This window comes from Procambarus clarkii, chromosome 88 (assembly GCF_040958095.1).
Source record: "Procambarus clarkii isolate CNS0578487 chromosome 88, FALCON_Pclarkii_2.0, whole genome shotgun sequence".
NCBI lineage: Eukaryota > Metazoa > Arthropoda > Malacostraca > Decapoda > Cambaridae > Procambarus > Procambarus clarkii.
This window is the reverse complement of record NC_091237.1, coordinates 17,429,720-17,452,448: the sequence shown is the minus strand read 5'-3', so window position 1 is coordinate 17,452,448 and position 22,729 is coordinate 17,429,720. Positions and strand designations below refer to the sequence as shown.

The 22,729-nt window shown below is 46.9% G+C and overlaps 1 protein-coding gene across 11 annotated transcripts in view; it reads left to right on the top strand.

The window, feature by feature from the left end:
- LOC123745820 (mitogen-activated protein kinase kinase kinase 7-interacting protein 3 homolog) overlaps positions 1 to 22,729 on the top strand; it is a 158,363-nt gene that overhangs the window by 24,843 nt on the left and 110,791 nt on the right. For 8 of the 11 annotated variants that reach the window (XM_069317611.1, XM_069317612.1, XM_069317609.1 and 5 more), the window contains exon 2: positions 20,112 to 20,207. The exons of 2 other annotated variants lie outside the window; for them this stretch is intronic. The gene's annotated coding sequence lies outside the window, so the exon portion shown is untranslated. Of the gene's footprint in view, positions 1 to 20,111; positions 20,208 to 22,342; positions 22,427 to 22,729 lie in introns of those variants that run through there. One more of the 11 variants, XM_045726838.2, reaches the window with a different exon arrangement.

Sequence of the window (22,729 nt, the reverse complement as noted above, 5' to 3'; positions counted from 1 at the left end):
GTGCACAAATATATATATATATATATATATATATATATATAATATATATATATATATATATATATATATATATATATATATATATATATATATATATATATATATATATATATATATATATATATATATATATATATATATATATATGTGTATATATATATATATATATATAATCTTATAAAACACAGTGCTCGGAGAGCTACTTGCCTACATTACGTTATCTTGTTGATCTACCTTGCGACGATTTCGGGGCTCAGCGTCCCAGCGGCCCGGTCCTCGACCATGCCTTTTGGTTGCTGGACTGGTCAACCCGGCTGTTGGACGCGGCTGCTCACAGCCTGACGTACGAATCACAGCCTGGTTGATCAGGTATCCTTTTTTAGAGGGGCTTGTCAAGTTCTCTCTTGAACACTGTGAGGGGTCGGCCAGTTATGCCCCTTATGTGTAGTGGAAGCGTGTTGAACAGTCTCGGGCCTCTGATGTTGATAGAGTTCTCTCTCAGAGTACCTGTTGCACCTCTGCTCTTCAACGGGGGTATTCTGCACATCCTGCCATGTCTTCTGGTCTCATGTTCTGTTATTTCTGTGTGCACGTTTGGGACCAGCCCCTCTAATATTTTCCACAAGTAAATTATTATGTCTCTCTCCCGCCTGCGTTCAAGAGAATAGAGATTTAGGCATTTTAGTCGGTCCCAACAGTTTAGATGTTTTACTGAGTGGATTCTAGCAGTAAAGGATCTCTGCACGCTCTCCAGGTCAGCAATTTCTCCAGCTTTGAATGGTGCTGTCATTGTGCAGCAGTATACCACTTTAGAGAGGGAGAATCATAGACCTAGGGAGCCAGGTTCGATTTCCGGCAGAGTAGAAACAAATGGACATTTATTCACCCTAATGTCTCCATTCACCTGACAGTAAAATAGGTACTTGGGAGTTAGACAGCTGCTACGGACTGCATCTCGGGGATGTGTGTTAGTGCTAAAGAGAAATATAAGTAGTAAATATGAAACAGAAAAAATAAGTTAGAAAAGCTGAGGTCAATAATAAACAGAGATAGTGGTCTCATACACACACACACACACACACACACACACACACACACACACACACACACATACACATACACACACACACACACACACACACACACACACACACACACACACACACTGTAGATATGATAGAGCCCAATAGGTTCAGGAATCTGTACACCTGTTGATTGACGGTTACACGCTCACACACACACACACACACAGTGTAGATATGATACAGCCCAATAGGCTCAGGAATCTGTACACCTGTTGATTGACGGTTGAGAGGCGGGACCAAAGAGCCAAAGCTCAACCCCCGCAAGCACAACTAGGTGAGTACACAGTATAACAGTACACGTGACGTTGGATTACAAGAGTAACCAAAATGACAAATAGTTAGAGAATGCGTCAGAAGCAAGCCGGGCTTGGCACCGCCAGAGCAGGAAGAAGAAGAAGAGAGAGCGAAGCATCTCACCTCAAACCCAAACACTCTACAAAACTCAGGAAATGAATGAATGGGCGAAATTAATCGTATACGATTCATTTTATACACTTTCAGTATTACTGAATAACCTCTTGTGTTAACTATTTCGTGACACGCAGACCCCCACACACCAGAAATAGTAGATAAACAGACGGTAGATCTGTTTATCTACTATTATCTACACAGAAATCACAATAGCGTGATAAATCACGCTATTGACTATGGCCATGTCGTGGCGCAATCGACTAAGACGCGTCTGGGATCATCCCGGACGTAGGTTCGAACCCTCATCACGGCCCTTGTGGATATGTTCATTTAATAGCTCCATTACTAGTTAATAGTAATTTAAGTGATCCAGCGGAATGATGCCCAACGTAAGATTCTATTTACTGTAAACTAGTTTCATTAATTATGTTAAGCGACTAGGAATATACTATAATTGACTAGTCATTTATAAAATAAACTTACTGAAATCTGGATTATGGACAAATCCACAAGGGCCGTGACGAGGAGTCGAACCTGCGTCCGAGAGCATCCCAGACGCTGCCTTAATCGACTGAGCTACGACATGGTCAAAAGAAATCTGTGAAAAGGGGACGAAACCTCAGTAAAAATGATCCAATCTGGCATCCCACAACCAAGACGTTTGGGCTTAGTGACATTCCTCTTGTACACTGACTTGTATGATAGAAGGAAATGCTAAATATAGTCCAAAATTGCATTGGTTGACAAAAAATAATTTTAAATAAGCAAAACCAATTTCGATTATGATTAATCTTAGAAGCAGTCTTATCAACCAAACAATGATCTTATGGATATGTTAATGGGTAATACCTTTGACATGTGGAAATTGGCGATTTTTTAAGTCAAGTTTTATTAGGTCGAAAGTCTATTGGCGCCTGCGAGGAAGCTCCTATTTGCATAAACAAATAAAATTAAATAATATATGAAGGTTCAAATAAGTGGTATTGCTTTCCCCAACACCCATCATAGATCAAAAAAACAGTCCAGCTGGGACCACCCACTAGTGGAAAAAATAGCTGATGCCATGCTCAGGGCCGCAACATCTAATAAGGAGAAAGCCCGCCTCAGAGCAGTGGAGTGCCCCCCATGCAGGGGACTTTCTTCTGGCAGTGCTCATGTCGGCAACAGGCACACGTCTAGATCCAGAATCCCTTCGTGTAGCAGTGGCCCTCCGCTCTTGTGCCCCAATTCACACTGAATACAAGTGTATTTGCAACAGGGTGGAAGCAGACCAATATGGACTGCATGGGTTGCACTGTGGAAGCTCCAAGGGCTGGCATGCAAGAGACAACGAGGTGAATGACATCAAGAGGAGCCTTGTCTCAGCTCAGTGCCCAGCAGAGAGAGAACCCCGCATCCTAGTGGACCAAAACCCGGATGACCCCTGCACTTTGCCCAGATGGCATCACAACATACCCTTGGAAAAGGGACAGACAGCTTGTGTGGGACTACACATGTGTATCCGCCCTGGCTGACACCTACATACGTTTCGGTGCTGATCAAGCAGGTGGGGCGGTCAACCACAGACAAAGAGCCAAATTAAACAAGTACAGGCGATTGGGAAGTCAATACTAATTTGTTCCCATAGCGTCTGAGACGCAAGGCCCCTGAGGTAGGAGCGCCATGGGATTTCTCAAAGAATTAGGTTCTAGGCTCATTGACATCACCAGAGACCCAAGAACAGCCAGTTTCTTGTTTCAGCGCCTCAGTGTGGCGATCCAGAGGGGAAACGCCTGCTGCAGTCCTCGGTTCCTGTCCGGAAGCGGAGGAGCTCCAAGAGATCCATAACCTTTAAACATTCATTGTATTAACAAGTATACATTTTGTATTCTTTAAATACCTAATAAAGCTAAAAAAAAAGCACAACAGGAAGGGGATGGTAGGATAAAAGAACATAGAAACAGTATTAGAATGGAACTAAAAATCACCTCTAATGCGTTATGTGTGCTTTTCTCCGAGGCTAAGGGTCCCCTTCTTCCAGCTAGAGGTGGTCCTCCCCCCCCCCCCTCCTCTCTCTCTCTCTCTCTCTCTCTCTCTCTCTCTCTCTCTCTCTCTCTCTCTCTCTCTCTCTCTCTCTCTCTCTCTATATATATATATATATATATATATATATACTCTCTCTCTCTCTCTCTCTCTCTCTCTATATATATATATATATATATATATATATATATATATATATATATATATATATATATATATCCTTTGTTACCCAGTAATTTGCTCCATTAATCAGCAACCCTGTTCCCAAAGCAGGTATTTACCCACGGCTTTGCTGAATCTGAAGTTCTCAATTCATTAAGTGTTGATAAGATTCACGCCACGTTTTGAGTGTACGGAAACACCGGCAAATTTAGGAAAGAGTGAATTGATTCGAGGGTCAGGATTATATATATACTTGTTTCTTAAGTTTGTCTAAATGATTTGTCTCTCAAAAGATTTTAAACTTGAGAGGTAATCGCATATGTCTTTGTCACTTTCTAATTTTCTGCATTTTGGTCGCTCTGGATTCAGTGTGGAGCTGTGTGTGTGTGTGGGGGGGGGGGAGGAGCTGTGTGTGTGGGGGGGGGGAGGAGCTGTGTGTGCGTGGGGGGGGGGGAGCTGTGTGTGTGGGGGGGGGGGGGGGAGGAGCTGTGTGTGGGGGGGGGGAGGGGGGCAGTGTTGGTATTGGCAACTCTGTCTTATGCTTGGCGGCCATGGTCGTGGGTGTACCACTTCTTCTAGTTTACCTTGACTCTGGGGGCCATAGTGGTGAGAGGACCACTAGTTTACCTTGACTCTGGGGGCCATAGTGAGGAGAGGACCACTCGTAGTTTACCTTGACTCTGGGGGCCATAGTGAGGAGACTACTATAAGGAGGACCACTAAGGAGACTTGAGCCAGAGCTCAACCCCCGCAAACACAACTAGGTGAGTACACACACACACACACACACACACACACACACACACACACACACACACACACACACACACACACACACACACACACACACCAGTTAATGGCCTCCATTTCCTGTTTGTGGTGGCAGGGTAGTTTGTGTGAGGACTCGTGTGAGTGCCAGTGTCCCCCATGTGTGTGTGTGTGTGAGGACTCGTGTGAGTGCCAGTGTCCCCCATGTGTGTGTGTGTGAGGACTCGTGTGAGTGCCAGTGTCCCCCATGTGTGTGTGTGTGAGGACTCGTGTGAGTGCCAGTGTCCCCCATGTGTGTGTGTGTGAGGACTCGTGTGAGTGCCAGTGTCCCCCATGTGTGTGTGTGTGAGGACTCGTGTGAGTGCCAGTGTCCCCCATGTGTGTGTGTGTGAGGACTCGTGTGAGTTCCAGTGTCCCCCATGTGTGTGTGTGAGGACTCGTGTGAGTGCCAGTGTCCCCCATGTGTGTGTGTGAGGACTCGTGTGAGTGCCAGTGCCCCCCATGTGTGTGTGTGAGGACTCGTGTGAGTACCAGTGTCCCCCATGTGTGTGTGTGAGGACTCGTGTGAGTGCCAGTGCCCCGCATGTGTGTTTCGAAAACCTGTGTAACAACCAATAGTGTTCTATAGCCATATGAGGAGGAAAACAACATTGAGAAACCATTCACTGGGATTGAAGAGATTAGCTGGAGGAAGCATTCATAGAAAATGAGACATATGAGCATCTCGATAAAAAGATTTCAGGTTTTTTCATTACAACCAGGATGGAGACGAAGGTGGCAAGATGAAAGGCTGGAAGAAACAAAGGATGGCATTGTAGTTACTGTAGAAGAGGAGAAAACACCCGTAGGAACAAGATGTGACTAAATCGATAGGGGAAGGGGCTGACCTAATCACACTGTGGGTGTTGAAGGAGGTTATCTTGAGATCTTGAGGTTATCTTGAGATAATTTCGGGGCTTTAGTGTCCCCGCGGCCCGGTCCTTGACCAGGCCTCCACCCCCAGGAAGCAGCCCGTGACAGCTGACTAACACCCAGGTACCTATTTTACTGCTAGGTAACAGGGGCATAGGGTGAAAGAAACTCTGCCCATTGTTTCTCGCCGGCGCCTGGGATCGAACCCAGGACCACAAGATCACAAGTCCAGTGTGCTGTCCGCTCGGCCGACCGGCTCCCTCGAGGTTGCAGAAGTACTTTGTCACCCTTTATCTAAAAGTTTTAATCAAATACTTGAGACAGGAAATCTCACAACTGGAATCCACCACCATCATCACCATCATCACCACCATCACCGTCACCGCAGCCCGCACTGCTGCTCAAGAAGGCGGTGGAAATAACCTGTCTTTTCACGCGTTTGCTTGACGGATCAAGGTAAGATACGGGTCTTCTGCATCGTATTTAGTTTAGCAGGGAATTGGTGGAGTGGGGGTGGGGGAGTGGGGGTGGGGCGGTGGAGTGGTGGTGGCCGGAGGAGTGGAGGTGGGCGGTGGAGTGGGGTGGGCGGTGGAGTGGGGGTGGGGCGGTGGAGTGGGGGTGGGGCGGTGGAGTGGGGGTGGGGCGGTGGAGTGGAGGTGGGCGGGATGTTGGTCTCACAACAGGTGGGTAGTGTATGGGGGTGGGGGGGGGGGTGAGATGGATGAAATACTTGTTTAGAGTATGGGTTTACGAGGCTATGTGGCTACCAGGGGTGTACACACACCCTCACGCCCACACACGCCTCTCACACACCCCCTCACTCACCCCCCTCACGCCCACACACGTCCCTCCCCCTCCCTCACGCCCCCACACGCACAAAACACAAACACACAAGACCCTAAGAGATCACAACCAGGACAAGACACCCTTTACCACTAAATCTAAGACCTATTTTTGCGAAGCTAGCTAGTATTCAGAGCCAATTCCATAGGCAGATTATGACCTTGGCAGTGGATGTTGATCAGGCGTCGACAAGAACCAGCCCTGCTGACAATGGAAGACCTCCACACGGGAAACTAGAGTAGCGGACATATAAACAACGCCAGATTAAGATAAATGTCGGTGTTTATATGCCCTCAACGTCTCTTGGGGGAAGGATTTATATTTGCACAGTTGATTTATCCGGGGGACATCACTTCGCATACTAAATGGACCCGCTTTCCGTCTTCTGGAGGAGGGACGACTTTTTTTTTAGCTTTCGTGAGTGCTCCAAGGGCAGCATGGGTGATGAGTTAACTAGGGGTGTTGGGGTGTTTGTGGTGTGGGGTGGGAGGGGGAAGATGTTGATGTGCCTGGGAGGGGTGGATATCGACTGTGGGGGGAAGGTGTTGATGTGAGAGAGAGATGGTATTGACATGGGAGAAAAGGAGAGTGGTTGGAGAGAGAGTTCATGCAGTGATGATGTTGAAAAATAGGGATGAGATAGAGGGGTCACTTTTTACAGGTCCCTTGCAGCACCCTTAATTACAGTACTTTATCTGGAAATAAGTAGCTCCTCGTTCCGTTTTCTTTCGGGGAATAAGACTGTCTAAGATGTAATTGGTAGACATAATGTCAATACCTTGGGTTAGTTCCGGGGGACCAACGTCCCGGCGAATTAAAATAATCGCGATTTTAAAACTTGTTAATGATCCTAATAATTTAGATATTTTATTGAGCGGATTCCGGGTAGTAAAATATCTTTGAACGTTCTCCAGATCAGCAATTTCTCCAACTTTCAAAGGGACAGTTAGTAGTTTATATCCGAAATCACTGTCAATTTCACTGTTTTCCGTCTCTATTGATCTACTCTTTCTTACGGATTGTGGCTACAGATTCACTTTATTGACTTAAGTCTTTATTGAAATATTAAATTTAAGTAGAACCAAGATTTCACTGTTATGACTCTTGACTTCACTGCCATTTACATGAATCACTGTCGCTGACGAGTATCATGAATTATTACTGCTTGGCTCCCAAAAGCTTCTGCCAAATTGACTAAATGTAGCACAGTCGCCTCCACTAACTAATCACCGTATTTCACCGCAATCTTTGTTGCTTGTACCGCTCACTCTAGGTATTGGCACTGCCTCTTTTGGCCTCCAGTCACTGTTTTAGTCCTGATAACGGTGTCTATTTACAAAGGTATCACTTTTGCCTTCAGGAGAAGGAAAAAAAGAAGGTACTTGCATGCTGCTAAGGCAAAATAGTCAACACAGGCGGTACCGCCCGCTGTGTTGTATTGATCCTGACATCCAAAATCGTGGCTAATCCCCTTGTGTGTTTCACGCTGGGTTGATTAATGAGCACTGTACCATTGCACTCCTACAGGCAAGATGATACCGTGATACGTTGCAATAAGAAATATTGTCGGAACAACCGTGGACATCTTCAAGAGAAAACTAGATAGTTTTCTTCAAGAAGTGCCGGACCGACCGGGCTGTGGTGGGTATGTGGGCCTGCGGGCCGCTCCAAGCAACAGCCTGTTGGACTAAGCTCTCACAAGTCAAGCCTGCTCTCGGGTCGGGCTTGGGGGAGTAGAAGAACTCCCAGAACCCCCATTAAACAGGTATCCAGATTATACCTTGAACTCCTGGGGCCCTGAAGATGGTAGTCACCACTGCCCAACCGCTCAGGTGACTTCTCTATTTGCTTGCCAACGAGGTAATGTGGCCAGGAGTAGGGTCTGGCGTTGGGCTTCGGGCCTACAAAAGGTTATTATGACCGCCTACCTTTTTTCTTGTTTACCTTTCAATGATTCCGAAGACCAACGTCCCAACTTTCCGGACCAACTTTCCTTCACCTATGCCTCTCCATCCTCTTTACTCACCCCCCCCCCCCCCCAAAAAAAAAAAAGCAACCGACAGAACATGGTGGAAGGGGGAGCTCAGAAGTTAGAGCTCGACCCGGCTAGCACTCTTAGGCGAGTGCACACACACACACACACACACACACACACACACACACACACACACACACACACACACACACACACACACACACACACATCCCCAAGCAGTGACTCAAGTGTGGACACACACACGGGACGCTTGTGTCGCGGGAGCCCCACACATTGTGTGTGGCATACAGATCACACACACATTAGCTGTAGAAGCTCTTTGTCAACTTCTCTAGCACGCGGAACACTTTCCCTTCCGGAAGTTGGGCAAGTGACGCCACAATCATCTACTTCTTTGCCTGTTCCTCTCTTCCCCCCTCCCTTCTCCTCTCTCACCCACTCATTCGTCTCCTGTCCCATCTGGCCAGCCTGTTCTCACGCGTTCACAAGTATAAAAAATGAAGTGGTTTATACCTAACCAGCAACGTATGAACCTAATTAACCCACGTAACCCATGTAGGCCGATTTTCACTATTCCGGAAATGCTGTAAATTGTGCGCTGCTTTTACTTTCATGGGAGAAAGCGAATATTTACTCTGGTCGATAATGTCAAAATTACGGGGGCATTAAGTGAGGACATTTCCCCTGCTCATGGCGTCCAGGGGATTCACGAAGCAGTTACGCAAGTGCTTACGAACCTGTACATCTTTCCTCAATCTTTGACGCCTTTGGTTAAATATATTAAACAGCTTACAAGCATGAAAACTTGCCAGTCAACTGTTGTTATTGTTATAAACAGCCTCCTGGTGCTTCTGAGCTCATTACCCGTTTAATAATTGTAAACAAAACCGATAAAGATTGAGCAAAGATGTACAGGGGTCAGATTCACGAAAGCACTTACGCAAACACTTACGAACCTAGTACATCTTTCCTCAATCTTTGGCGGCTTTGTTTCCAATTATTAAACAGTTAATGAGCTCCGAAGCACCAGGAGGCTGTTTATAACAATAACAACAGTCGATTGGCAAGTTTTCATGCTTGTAAACTGTTTAATAAATGTAACGAAAGCCGTCAAAGATTGAGGAAAGATGTACACGTTCGTAAGTGCTTGCGTAAGTGCTTGTGTAACTGCTTCGTGAATCTGGCCCCAGAAATGTGGGCGAGCATTGAGACACCAGTCAGGCAGAAGCAAGTGTGTGGGGGAGGGGGGGGGGGGGTACTGAGCGTGCTGGAACATGTGATTGAATATTACAACAAATGGCTCCTCGCTCGCCTGCCAAAGTGCCTGTCTGCCAGCCTACCCATACCTGCTTGCTTACCTGCCAGCCTTCTCCGTACCAATACCTGCCTGCCAGCCTGCATCCCCCGACCATTTGCGCCTCCTGATGGCAGGGGAAGATACCCCGCATAGAAAGTATACACAGATCCTAGATTACAGCAGATAGAAAGTATACACTGGTCTTAGAGTACAGCAGGGTAGATTTCTAACGTAGAGGATTGGGTTGTTGCCGTCGGAGGCAGCTAGTTTATAGTACATATCATACTCGTCCTGTGAACGGTAGCGCAAAAAGGATTATAGAGAACACACAAGGTGTTCATCGTCAGACCTTAAACGGAAATTATTACATTAATAGTTACAGCTATCCTGCACACCTTGTAATTATAATGTCAGCTAGATACAGAGATTGTTCTATTTCAATAGCTATGTATTTACAGTTAATCATTATACATTAATGGTAGGTCTTTTTGCTATGGAGGTATTACAGAGGCGTGGAAAAACTACTGTTAATTATTGTAGTCATCACACTATAATGCTTATTCCTTAATCTCGTATGTAATTTATCTGCAGGAAGCGAAACATGGATTCAGTGCAAGGATTTCAGGTATTGTATCCATAGAGGGTATACACATGTCCTATATTACAGGGGGGCAGATATTCACTAGGGCTGTGTGGTGGACGCGAACCTAGGACCCCGGAATTGTCAAGCCACATCACCACTAGTTTCGATCCCACCTCACAGCCCTAGTGGATTTTCTCATAGAAGGTATTGCTACAGGGGGGGGGGGAGGAATTTCTTTTGTGCATCCCTCTGTTCCCCCGTATAGTTCCAAGTAGCACGGGCTATGGGGAGCCCGTAGCCCCTGGACTTACCCGGCACAGGAGCGGGGCAGTAACTGGCGAGGAGTGAACACTTTACCCCATTGTATACCAGAAACACAGCGAGTTTAGCTGCTGCTTCGAGGACCGCCACACATCGGTGCGAGAAGGTGTTGGAGGCCAAGACCGTCAGTAGCGTGATGCATCACATGAACAAATCCACAAGAGCCGTGATGAGGGTTCGAACTTACGCTCGGGATGATCCCAGACGCTGCCTTAGTCGGATCTCGTCTAACACCTGTTAAAACTGGACCTGCGCCTCGAATTCAACACGTCCTGGCATGCATGCGTTACATTGACGGCTGTCTTCAATTGCGTTATAGCCTAGCCTCACTTTCCTCGACAGCGAAATTAGATTTCATCTTCACGATGGACTACCTTCACTCACTGATAGTGTAAAATTGTTAAAAGCCTCTCGACGTAGATCAAAGCATGACATAGTTCAGATAAAGGTGTACGGAAACGGTGTTAAAAGCTGATAACAATATTCACTATTGTTATCAATACTATCATATATTCGTCATCCTCTGTCCGGCCACCCTCGGCCCTAATCAGATTATCGTTACTCCTTTTGAAACAACTTTGGCAGCTGTGACATTACTTGGGTATATCAATTTACTTTCTCAGTAAACTAGGAAGCTTGAAAATCAAATCTTACTTTAAATTCTTTCACATAAATAATCATTGGTGAATAATATCTCTGCAGCACTAGGCTACCCCTCTGTTGTGAAGGTTATGCTACATGATCACTAATTATTCCGTCACAGTACAATGTATATACATCCACACAGACCTATAATGTATATTCGTCCTAGTGCACGAATTATAACAAAGTAATGTCCTAACAGTTCCGTAAAGGAACTGATCCAAAAAGGGGAATTGAGAGGGAACATTACTTGGCTTAGACAGCTGATAAATAAGAGAGGATTAAGTTTTACTCGGGTTACTGCCTCGTTATTGTGGCTGCTGGTTCGATCCACCAGCTGATTTGTGACATCAGACGTGTCTCCTAGACACTGCTTCTCCCTCACACGCAACTTCGACATTGCCGTTGATCTCTCACAATGGCCCTTCTCCAACGAAGTTGACGATTGGTCTCGTCCCTTCGAGAGCAATATCGGTCCTGTTCACGGGGGTGCTCTCCTGCTTCATTTTGTGCTATCCTCCCATAGGGTCGTGTTGCTCCGCAGGCCCTCTCGCCTCCTCGGTACTTTTTAGGAAGTGTCGACTACACTGATACACTACGACGGCTTGGAGTCACATGACCACTGTCTCTACTAGCCGGGCCAACATTTACCACATGTACTGTCACTGGATATTAATGTCCTTTCAGCCTGGCAGGTAAACAGTGACAATAATCACTGGTCCTGGTCCTAGGGGAGAGGGTTATTTGTCACTGCACTTGTCGTCCTGTTGACCCGTCACAAGCCTCTTCTTATCCTGGCTTCCTCTGTGCACCAACTTGTCTGGATCAACTTACCGACTTGCTTCTTAAGTTGGGACCGCCTCGGGCACTTGACAGATGGCTCTCACTCTTTGTATTACATGCCAAGGACAGAGAGGTGATGTAATCACTCCTCTATTTTGACCGTGGGCGCCCTGATGATGAGTCTTGCTACCATAACATTAGTAGCTATTATTATTTTGCCATTTATAACGTACTTCTTTCTTCCAACTTTATTTATAACACTTTACTTTCGTCATTTCACCATTTACTGTATAACATTTATAATATCTACGTGACTATACTTAAAAGTTAACGTAAAACTATTTAATGCTGACACCACCTTCGCCTTTGATGAAAATTAGTATTTTACGGTGACCAACTGTGAAGGTGTAGTGATCACGGGAGAGTTAACGATGTTAATTACTTTACCGTAAATTACGGTACGGTGGGCACCGTACCTGGACAGTCACTACTGTGACCTATCCTGTCTACATTGTCACAGGGGGGAAGGAGGGAGTAGAACACCGGTCGACTCCCACTATTCACTGTCATCCAAGTACAGTGTAATTCCAAAACACTTTTGATAATTACGGGCGGGAGGAAGATAATATAAGATGTGAACAATGGTGACCACAACATAGGGAGATGTTCACAGGACCACTTGGGTCGGACGGTAGAGTGACGGTCTCGCTTCTTGCAGGTCGGTGTTCAATCCCCGACCGTCCAAGTGGTTGGGTACCATTCCTTCCCTTCGTCCCATCCCAAATCCTTATCCTGACCCCTTCCCAGTGCTATATAGTTGTTAATGGCTTGGCGCTTTCCCCCCTGATAGTTTCCTTTCCTTTCACAGGATACTTGAGCCCAGCAACTCTGAATGAATGAACAGATAGGAACAAATGAAACAAACCAGATGAACAGTTTAATATTATACATTTATTTAACTAGTTCAGTATAAAAAAAAATCCTAATCTATCTTCCGTTCTTTAAAGGCCGATTCTTTGGTTAACTCATCAGCTCTTATCATGCATTTGGAGGCTATCATGAGTAATATACCTGAATTTGTGTTGAATTTAAATTTATCTTTGTATATAGCTCATGTGGACGTTGTGTACTCGATTGATTGATGAAGATTAAGCCACCCAAAATATGGCACGGGTATGAATAGCCCGTAAGTGGTGGCCCTTTTGAGCCATTACCAGTATCAATAGATGATACTGGAGATCTGTGGAGGTGCGACTGCACCCTGCGTGACGGGAGATGTCTCCCGTGTGAATGTGTTAAGATGAAGATGAAGCCACCGAAAAGGTGGCTTCATCTTCATCTTAACAACATCTAACATCTTAACAAAAGGACACGAAACTAGCTTTCAGCTAGTTTCGTGTCCTTCCGGTTAGGTTAGATGCATTTTTTTTTGTCAAAAGTACCATGTATTTGGTTACAAATTACATTGTATACATAGATGATGACCAGACCACACACTAGAGTGTGAAGGGACGACGACGTTTCGGTCCGTCCTGGACCATTCTCAAGTCGATTGTGATGATTGAAGGATTGATTGATTGATGAAGATTAAGCCACCCAAAAGGTGGCACGGGCATGAATAGCCCGTAAGTGGTGGCCCTTTTAAGCCATTACCAGTATCAAGAGCTGATACTGGAGATCTGTGGAGGTGCGAATGCACCCTGCATGACGGGAGATGTCTCCCTTATGAATGTGTTAAGATGAAGATGAAGCCACCCAAAAGGTAGCACAGGCATGAATAGCTCGTAAGTGGTGGCCCTTTTGAGCCATCACCAGTATCAATAGATGATACTGGAGATCTGTGGAGGTGCGACTGCACCCTGCGTGACGGGAGAAGTCTCCCAGACCAAATGGTGACCAGATGGTGTGTGTCTGGTTGAAGGAGAAGATTGATTGATTGATAAAGATTAAGCCACCCAAGAGGTGGCACGGGCATGAATAGCCCGTAAAGGAGGAGAAGGCACACACTCCTTATAATTGTGTGCATTAAAACCCATTTTGCACACGGGAGACATCTCCCGTCACGCAGGGTGCAGTCGCACCTCCACAGATCTCCAGTATCATCTATTGATACTGGAAATGGCTCAAAAGGGCCACCACTTATGGGCTATTCATGCCCGTGCCACCTTTTGGGTGGCTTAATCTTCTCTCTCTCTCTCTGAGGCTTCTCATTAATTGTGCAGCATTAGCCAGTTTGGTCGGAGCCAAGGTCGGCCGAGCGGACATGCACGCTGGACTTGTGATCCTGTGGTCCTGGGTTCGATCCCAGGCGCCGGCGAGAAACAATGGGCAGAGTTTCTTTCACCCTATGCCCCTGTTACCTAGCAGTAAAATAGGTACCTAGGGTGTTAGTCAGCTGTCACGGGCTGCTTCCTGGGGGTGGAGGCCTGGTCGAGGACCGAGCCGCGGGGACACTAAAAAGCCCCGAAATCATCTCAAGATAATCTCAAGATTGGTCTCGTTGGGTCATAGTTATGGGTTCTAATTCTGACGCGGATGTTATTTCACTCATTGTCTCTCATAACCGCGATATTTCACCCAATTTAGCACTCTACACTTATCACACTACTTGTCTACCTTAAGTGTTGTGAGAGAATTGTAGTGCTTTTTGGCAGTCGAGGAATATGGTCCATTCATGCCTATCACATTGTTTAATTTCCACCATCATGTATAAATTTTATTAAAGGAATTCAACTATTAGGTGTTCTAAGAGTGTGTGATGATTCTCTTGAGGAAGTTGTAGCCTCCTGAAACTTCTGGAAGGTGTCGTGTGTGTATATATATATAGTTGAATCTGCCTCATTCTAGTTTTATACCATTTTTTATGCCCTTCATGCACTGAACGACTGTGCCCTGTTGGTCATCAGTGCACGTATTAACCATAGAGGGTCTCGCTTCAGATTGTGTTTGGCAAGTTGTGGATTCTATACTGATGGCGCATTTTCTAGTCGCGATCCCACAAGCTGTTGTTGTTTCAGATTCAGCTATTAGGAACAAAAGTTCCAAGTAGCACGGGCTATGGTGAGCCCGTGGTGGACTTACCTGGCACAGGAGCGGGGCTGTAACTATGCCACAAGCGATTTGACTGGTATTGCGGTGGGTGGGTGTCGGGCGGCCCACTGAGGGCGAGAGTTAGGCATGTGTGTGTGTGTGTGTGGGCGGGTGTTGAGCAGGCCCCTGCCACATACCTGTTGTCAGGGTCCCCTCCCACCCCTTCCTCTACGGGTCCCAACCCTCCCACCTCCTTCCCATATCTCTTAATCCCCCCCCCCTTCCCTCCCACCCCCCACCAGGTCTCCTCCCCCCCCCCCCGCCACTATAGCCATATCTTTAATAGTAAATGCGTGACATCACGCCTCTTTTGATGTGGATGTCATTCTTGGTCTCGCCTCCACCCCCTCCCTCCCTTCACCGCCCCCTCCCTTTGCCCTCCACTTCCACCCCCTCCCACAAGCACCCCCGCCCACCCCTCCTTCTGCCCACACTATTATCTTTGGCTTTCATACATATTACCACCTCTGCTCCTCGCTCTTCTCGCTGAGGGCGACTGGTGGGAGGCGGCCAGGTCTTCCTTCACTTGGTAGGGGGAGGATAAGATACCTTTGGCAAGGACGTCACATAGTGAGTAGTGACTCGGGTGTAGACGAGTCGACGAGTCCCACTTGACGAGTCCCACTTGACGAGTCGACGAGTCCCACTTGACGAGTCCCACTTGACGAGTCGACGAGTCCCACTTGACGAGTCGACGAGTCCCACTTGACGAGTCGACGAGTCCCACTTGACGAGTCGACGAGTCCCACTTGACCAGTCGACGAGTCCCACTTGACTCCAGGCTTGCTGAGTCCTGGGCTTTCTCTTTTAAAAATGATGATATAGACCTATTGTGCGACGCTGTTGTAGAGACCTGGCTGGACTCTCTCTCTCTCTCTCTCTCTCTCTCTCTCTCTCTCTCTCTCTCTCTCTCTCTCTCTCTCTCTCTCTCTCTCTCTCTCTCTCTCTCTCTCCCTTCCCCATTCTTCCCCCATTGCGATGGACGACCTTGTCGTCTGTGCCAGCAGGTGGCGAGGACAGTGACTCACTGTTCACTGCTGGCGGCCACACCTGCTTCAGTGACTCCCACACCTGCTTCAGTGGCTCCCACACCTGCTTTACTGGCGCCCACACCTACTTCAGTGGCTCCCACACCTGTTTCAGTGGCGGCCTACCTGCTTCAGTGGCTCCCACACCTGCTTCAGTGGCTCCCACACCTGCTTCAGTGGCTCCCACACCTGCTTTACTGGCTCCCACACCTGCCTCAGTGGCGGCCACACCTGCTTCACTGGCTCCCACACCTGCCTCAGTGGCTCCCACACCTGCTTCAGTGGCTCCCACACCTGCTTCAGTGGCTCCCACACCTGCTTCACTGGCTCCCACACCTGCTTCAGTGGCTGCCACACCTGCTCCAGGTGGTCTGGGACACGTATACCTGTCAGTGAGGAGACAGTCACGTTAACTATGCACATAGCAGTTGTATGTTAGTGGGCCGGGGGGGAGGTGAGTGATATGAGTAAGTATGAACCATACTCATCACTTCCCTACTCAACTCATACTGTATGGGTAAGGGTGAATGACAGCAAGTAGTTCTTGTCCTACTGATTCGGTGGGTAGCGGCTCGCTGCCAGCAACAGCATTGCAGATCAAGTTATCGCCTAGTAAAATGCTGGAGTACGAGAACACTGGATATTGGTGAAAGGTAAGGTACAGGTAAGACGCTATGTGGCAGTATTTGAGGTTCTACTAACCCAACCCGTCAGGCTGCGAGCAGGAGGCCTGGTCGAGGACCGGGCCGCGGGGTCGCTAAGCCCCGAAATCACCTCAAGATAGGTCAGTTCACCCTAATATATCGCATTAATAACGTAATCGACCAATTGGTTAGCAACGAGACGTAATATTGACGTTACCTGCACAATAGGCCAGGGGCCAGATTCACGAAGCAGTTACGCAAGCACTTACGAACCTGTCCATCTTTTCTCAATCTTTGGCGGCTTTGTTTACAATTATTAAACAGTTAATGAACTCCGAAGCACCAGGAGGCTGTTTATAACAATAACGACAGTTGATTGGCAAGTTTTCATGCTTGTAAACTGTTTAATAAATGTAACCAAAGCCGTCAAAGATTGAGGAAAGATGTACACGTTCGTAAGTACTTGCGTAACTGCTTCGTGAATCTGGCCACCAGGTTCGCAAGTGCTTGCGTAACTGCTTCGTGAATCTGGCCACCAGGTTCGTAAGTGCTTGCGTAACTGCTTCGTGAATCTGGCCACCAGGTTCGTAAGTGCTTGCGTAACTGCTTCGTGAATCTGGCCACCAGGTTCGTAAGTGCTTGCGTAACTGCTTCGTGAATCTGGCCACCAGGTTCGCAAGTGCTTGCGTAACTGCTTCGTGAATCTGGCCACCAGGTTCGTAAGTGCTTGCGTAACTGCTTCGTGAATCTGGCCACCAGGTTCGTAAGTACCTGCGTAACTGCTTCGTGAATCTGGCCACCAGGTTCGCAAGTGCTTGCGTAACTGCTTCGTGAATCTGGCCACCAGGTTCGTAAGTACCTGCGTAACTGCTTCGTGAATCTGGCCACCAGGTTCGTAAGTGCTTGCGTAACTGCTTCGTGAATCTGGCCACCAGGTTCGTAAGTGCTTGCGTAACTGCTTCGTGAATCTGGCCACCAGGTTCGCAAGTGCTTGCGTAACTGCTTCGTGAATCTGGCCACCAGGTTCGTAAGTGCTTGCGTAACTGCTTCGTGAATCTGGCCACCAGGTTCGTAAGTGCTTGCGTAACTGCTTCGTGAATCTGGCCCTAGGTGGGTTCTTTCTTTTCCGGTTAGGCCAAATTTGTTGTCCTTTTTTACGGTGTATCAAGAGAACGGTGTAACTACGTAGAAACATAGTTTATGTCTAGGCGAGCTGTCTGTACATTTGAGCGCGGGCGCTCAGGTTGACAGCCAGGAAGCCCAAGCGGCTCCGCTCAACACTAGAAGCCAGCCAATAAAATAGGCGTCGCTGCTCTACGGCGACTCCCGCGTTCTTCACTGTGTGTGTGTGTGTGTGTGTGTGTGTGTGTGTGTGTGTGTGTGTGTGTGTGTGTGTGTGTGTGTGTGTGTGTGTGTGTGTGTGTGTTCTCTCACTTTGTAATGGTGATTGGAGCCGGCGGGAGTGGCTTTGTTAGTGTTACTTGCGTGTTGACCAGACCACACACTAGAAAGTGAAGGGACGACGACGTTTCGGTCCGTCCTGGACCATTCTCAAGTCGATTGCGAGTCTTTACTTAATCCTTTTTAAACCTTTCCGTGTATACTTCATATTGTACTGCAGCAGTTGTATGGATGATTGGGTATTTGACCTGGTCCTGTGTAGCTATTTGAATTGACTTATTTTCCCAGAGTTACTGGAGGAAAAACACTTGATGCATTATCTGTTAAGACTGTGGAGTGTAAGCCTGAGGGTGTGGGTGTTCTGGAGTCCGTCTGGACTCAAGTCTTTAAGTCTTAAGACTTAAAACACCCTTCTTGAGTGCCTTTTCCCGGCTGTCTCGTAAACACTTCACTTACCAGCATATTCATATTATATTAAAGACTGTCCTTAACATAGTTTGAAATTAAATGCTAATCTTTTGGACATTGTGAGTTTGAAGAAGAAGAATAGTTCACCGTGCTAAATGTCTCGCATATTTAGTCCTCTGGCAAAGACTTAATTTCCGGATACTTATCTTGATGAATGATTTAGTCGGTGGCAAATATTTGTCCTCAAACAAGTTAATTCTTGGGGGGTTAAAATTATAGTCAGCTGGTCTAAATTGTGTTTAAACATGGGTTGAAACTATATATTTCATTATTCTGTTTACTCTGAGGTAATAGACTGTTTCTGTCGCTGCAAATGATAAGCCCATTGCGGCCAGCTGTGAGGTGTCAACAGGGGGGGAAGGGATGGGGGAGTAGCCGGATGGAAAATGCATCTGTGAATGTACGGGTTTGAATACTGTGGAACAGGGGCAGAGGTGGTGTGTGTGTGTGTGTGAAAACCCTCGTTGCTCAGCGCTTGTTGTATGAACCCACCTGCTACCATGCCACCTGTACTGGCGTGCCAGTGTCATGAGACACTGCTACAGTGTCATACCGTCAAGCCAGAGCAGTGTCACGCGGTGTGTCATGCCCACTGCTAATTGAGCCACTTAGCGGGGTTGCAGCCTAGCTCCTCTCTCTCTCTCTCTCTCTCCTGCTGTCACCTGCAAGGGCTCATTTATTATTGTTTACCTCTTTTGTTTGTCAGTTTGTTAAAAGCCAGTTGGATTGATGGTGTAGAACGAGGAGGAGACGGTTAGATGTTGTGCTGCTCGGGGAGACTTAACGGTCATGTCAAATTTAAATTCAAATTCAAATCAGTTTATTGAGATATAAAAACACACAAAGGGATGAGGCATATATGCTCAAGAGGCTACGCTCACACCTGGTTCGTCTCCACGTGGACTCAATTGTCACCTTATAGTGCCATCGGGTTTTGACACTGTGTGTGTATTTACTATTTTGTATCTGCGGAATCGATATATTAGCTCTTGGACCCCGCCTTTCTAACCAATTTATTTTTTCCTCTATTATGTCTACTACATATATTTCTCTTACACGCGCACACACGGAAGAAATCATTCAGAACCTTGTATACCACATATGCAAGACAAATCTTGGAGTATGCGGCCCCAGCATGGAGCCCGTGCCTTGTCAAGCACAAGACGAAGCTGGAAAAAGTTCAGAGGTATGCCACTAGACTAGTCCCAGAACTAAAAGGCATGAGTTACGAGGAAAGGCTGCGGGAAATGCACCTCACTACACTGGAAGACAGAAGAGTAAGGGGAGACATGATCACGAAATACAAAATTCTAAGGGGAATTGACAGGGTAGATAAGGATAAACTGTTTAACACGGCTGGTACTCGAACAAGGGGACACAGGTGGAGACTGAGTACCCAAATGAGCCACAGGGACGTTAGAAAGAACTTTTTTCAGTGTCAGAGTAGTTAACGGATGGAATGCATTAGGAAGTGATGTGGTGGAGGCTGACTCCATACACAGTTTCAAATGTAGATATGATAGAGCCCAGTAGGCTCAGGAATCTGTACACCAGTTGATTGACGGTTGAGACATTGATTGACGAAATGGACATTTCGTTTTGACTAGCTAAATCTATAACAACAGCAACATATGACTGGTTCATTCTCCTGACAGGTGTGGGGGCTTGCGACCACCTCAAGACGACTCCTGCAGCCGCCGCCGGGGCCGCGGCTACCCCATGACTCTGCTGGGGGGACGGCAGACCGCGCCGTAAGTGCTGCTGGACTTGGTATATGCTAGTTACCCCCCGTTGAGCCACACCAACACCCAACCCGTTCTCGCACTGTCTTACAGTAAATATTGACTTATTAAATACGTGCATATGTGACATGCTAATTTATTGTGAATATTTTAGTTTACCTTGAAAAGCTTCATAGAAAACACCAACCTTACCTAACCTTCTTAGTATGTTAAGATAAGCATCTTATTGCTTCGTAATTACAATTATTACTTATCCTATACCTATAATAGGTTAAGTATACCTATAATAGGTTAAGTAATAATTGTAATTACGTAGCAATAAGATGCTTATCTTAACATACTAAGAAGGTTAGGTGAGGTCGGTGTTTTCTATGAAGCTTTTCAAGGTAAACTAAAATATTCACAATAAATTAGTATGTCACATATGCACGTATTTAATAAGTCAATATTGACTATACGAAAGTGCGAGAACGGGTTGCAACACCACATCCTTCACCGGTGTTGTATTGGCTGACACCTTCTCTTGGTTCAAGCTCCTGGGCTCGGGTCGCTGTTTATGCTGATTGATTGATTGATGAAGATTAAGCCACCCAAAAGGTGGCACGGGCATGAATAGCCCGTAAGTGGTGGCCCTTTTGAGCCATCACCAGTATCAATAGATGATACTGGAGATCTGTGGAGGTGCGACTGCACCCTGCGTGACGGGAGATGTCTCCCGGACCAAGTGGTGACCAGATGGTTGGGAAGAAGTTGAAGACATGGGTAAACAAACTCCTTGCACGTTGTTGAAGAGTAATTGTTTGACTCGCACTCTTGGGATTGATTGATTGATAAAGATTAAGCCACCCAAAAGGTGGCACAGGCATAAATAGCTCGTAAGTGGTGGCCCTTTTGAGCCATTACCAGTATCAATAGCTGATACTGGAGATCTGTGGAGGTGCGACTGCACCCTGCGTGACGGGAGATGTCTCCCGGACCAAATGGTGGCCAGATGGTGTCCGGTTTATGCTGGCCGCCACGGGTTGATGTACACGGGGGGGGGGGGGGGCACGGGTCCGTGTGCAGAGACGTGGCATCAATTTCGTCTATTAGAATACGGTTGACTGTGTTCAATAGGCCAAAGAATAATAAGGAATATGATTGGGTAAGAAATAATTTTATATTCACATTTAAAAGCTTTACTGGAAAAATGACTCTGAACCTAATCAATTGTTAATGATTTAAAATAATTTAGTTTTGACCACATTTTTGACCGTTTATACATGGGAGATAAGTTATGTTAAGAGAAATTTGATTAAGGCAAGTTTGCCTTAACTTGGGGGACCGTCTCAATGCTCTCAAAATATACTCTCTGGAAAGGAGACGAGAAAGTTATCAAATTATACATATATGAAAGATACTGAAGGGCCAGGTATCAAATATGCACAGTAGAATAACGACATACTGGAGTGAAAGATACGGAAGGAAATGCAGAATAGAACCAGTGAGGAGTAGAGGTGCCATAGACACAATCAGAGAACACTGAACATCAGAGGTCCAGTGAAGAGTAGAGGTGCCATAGACACAATCAGAGAACACTGAACATCAGAGGTCCAGTGAAGAGTAGAGGTGCCATAGACACAATCAGAGAACACTGTTTTACCATCAGAGGTCCAGGGCTGTTCAACACCCTCCCAGCAAGCATTAAAAATATTGCCGGAACGAAGGTGGTTGTATTCAAGAAGCACTTGGACAGGTTCTTGCAAGAAGTGCCGGACCAACCAGGCTGTAGTGGATATGCGGGCCTGCGGGCCGCTCCAAGCAACAGCCTGTTGGACCAAGTTATCACAAGTCGAGCCTGGCCCCAGGCCGGGCTCGGGGAGTAGAAGAACTCCCGAAACGCAATCCAGGTATGTGTGTGTGTGTGTGTGTGTGTGTGTGTGTGTGTGTGTGTGTGTGTGTGTGTGTGTGTGTGTGTGTGTGTGTGTGTGTGTGTGTGTGTGTGTGTGGCTTTCGGTACGTACGCGTGGAGGTATGTGTGGCTGTGGGCGGTGTGTACTTATGTAGGCGTGTGCGGCTGTGTACGTGTAAACTGGAGGGGGGGGGGGAGAGGGTGGTGTGCCAGGTGGTAGTGGCAGCGGAGAGTGCCAGGTCTCAGTGAGGGCCAGTGGGGCCAACGTTAGAGGTGGCAGTGGTGCCCTGCCTCACGCGCGTGTGTGTGTGTGTGTGTGTGGGCGTCAACCTTCGAGGTGTATATGTGTTTGCATTGCGTGTGAGCCTCACCTGTGGGGGGGGGGCCTGCCCCATGTGTGTTATAACACGGTCGTCCGCCTCGAGATGCTAAGGCAGTGAGAGTGTCAACCAGTTCGACCCCCTTCACCGGAAAGTTCTTAAAAAGATCATTAAGAAAGTTGAGTGCGGGTCGTTGGCTGTGAGTACTCCATCGAGCGGACCGACGGATGCTTAGCCGCAAGTGATCAGAAAATGTAACCATATACTCAAGGGACTCACACAGCAGCAGAAGGAACTTTCGCACACCCGGCTGGCCAGAA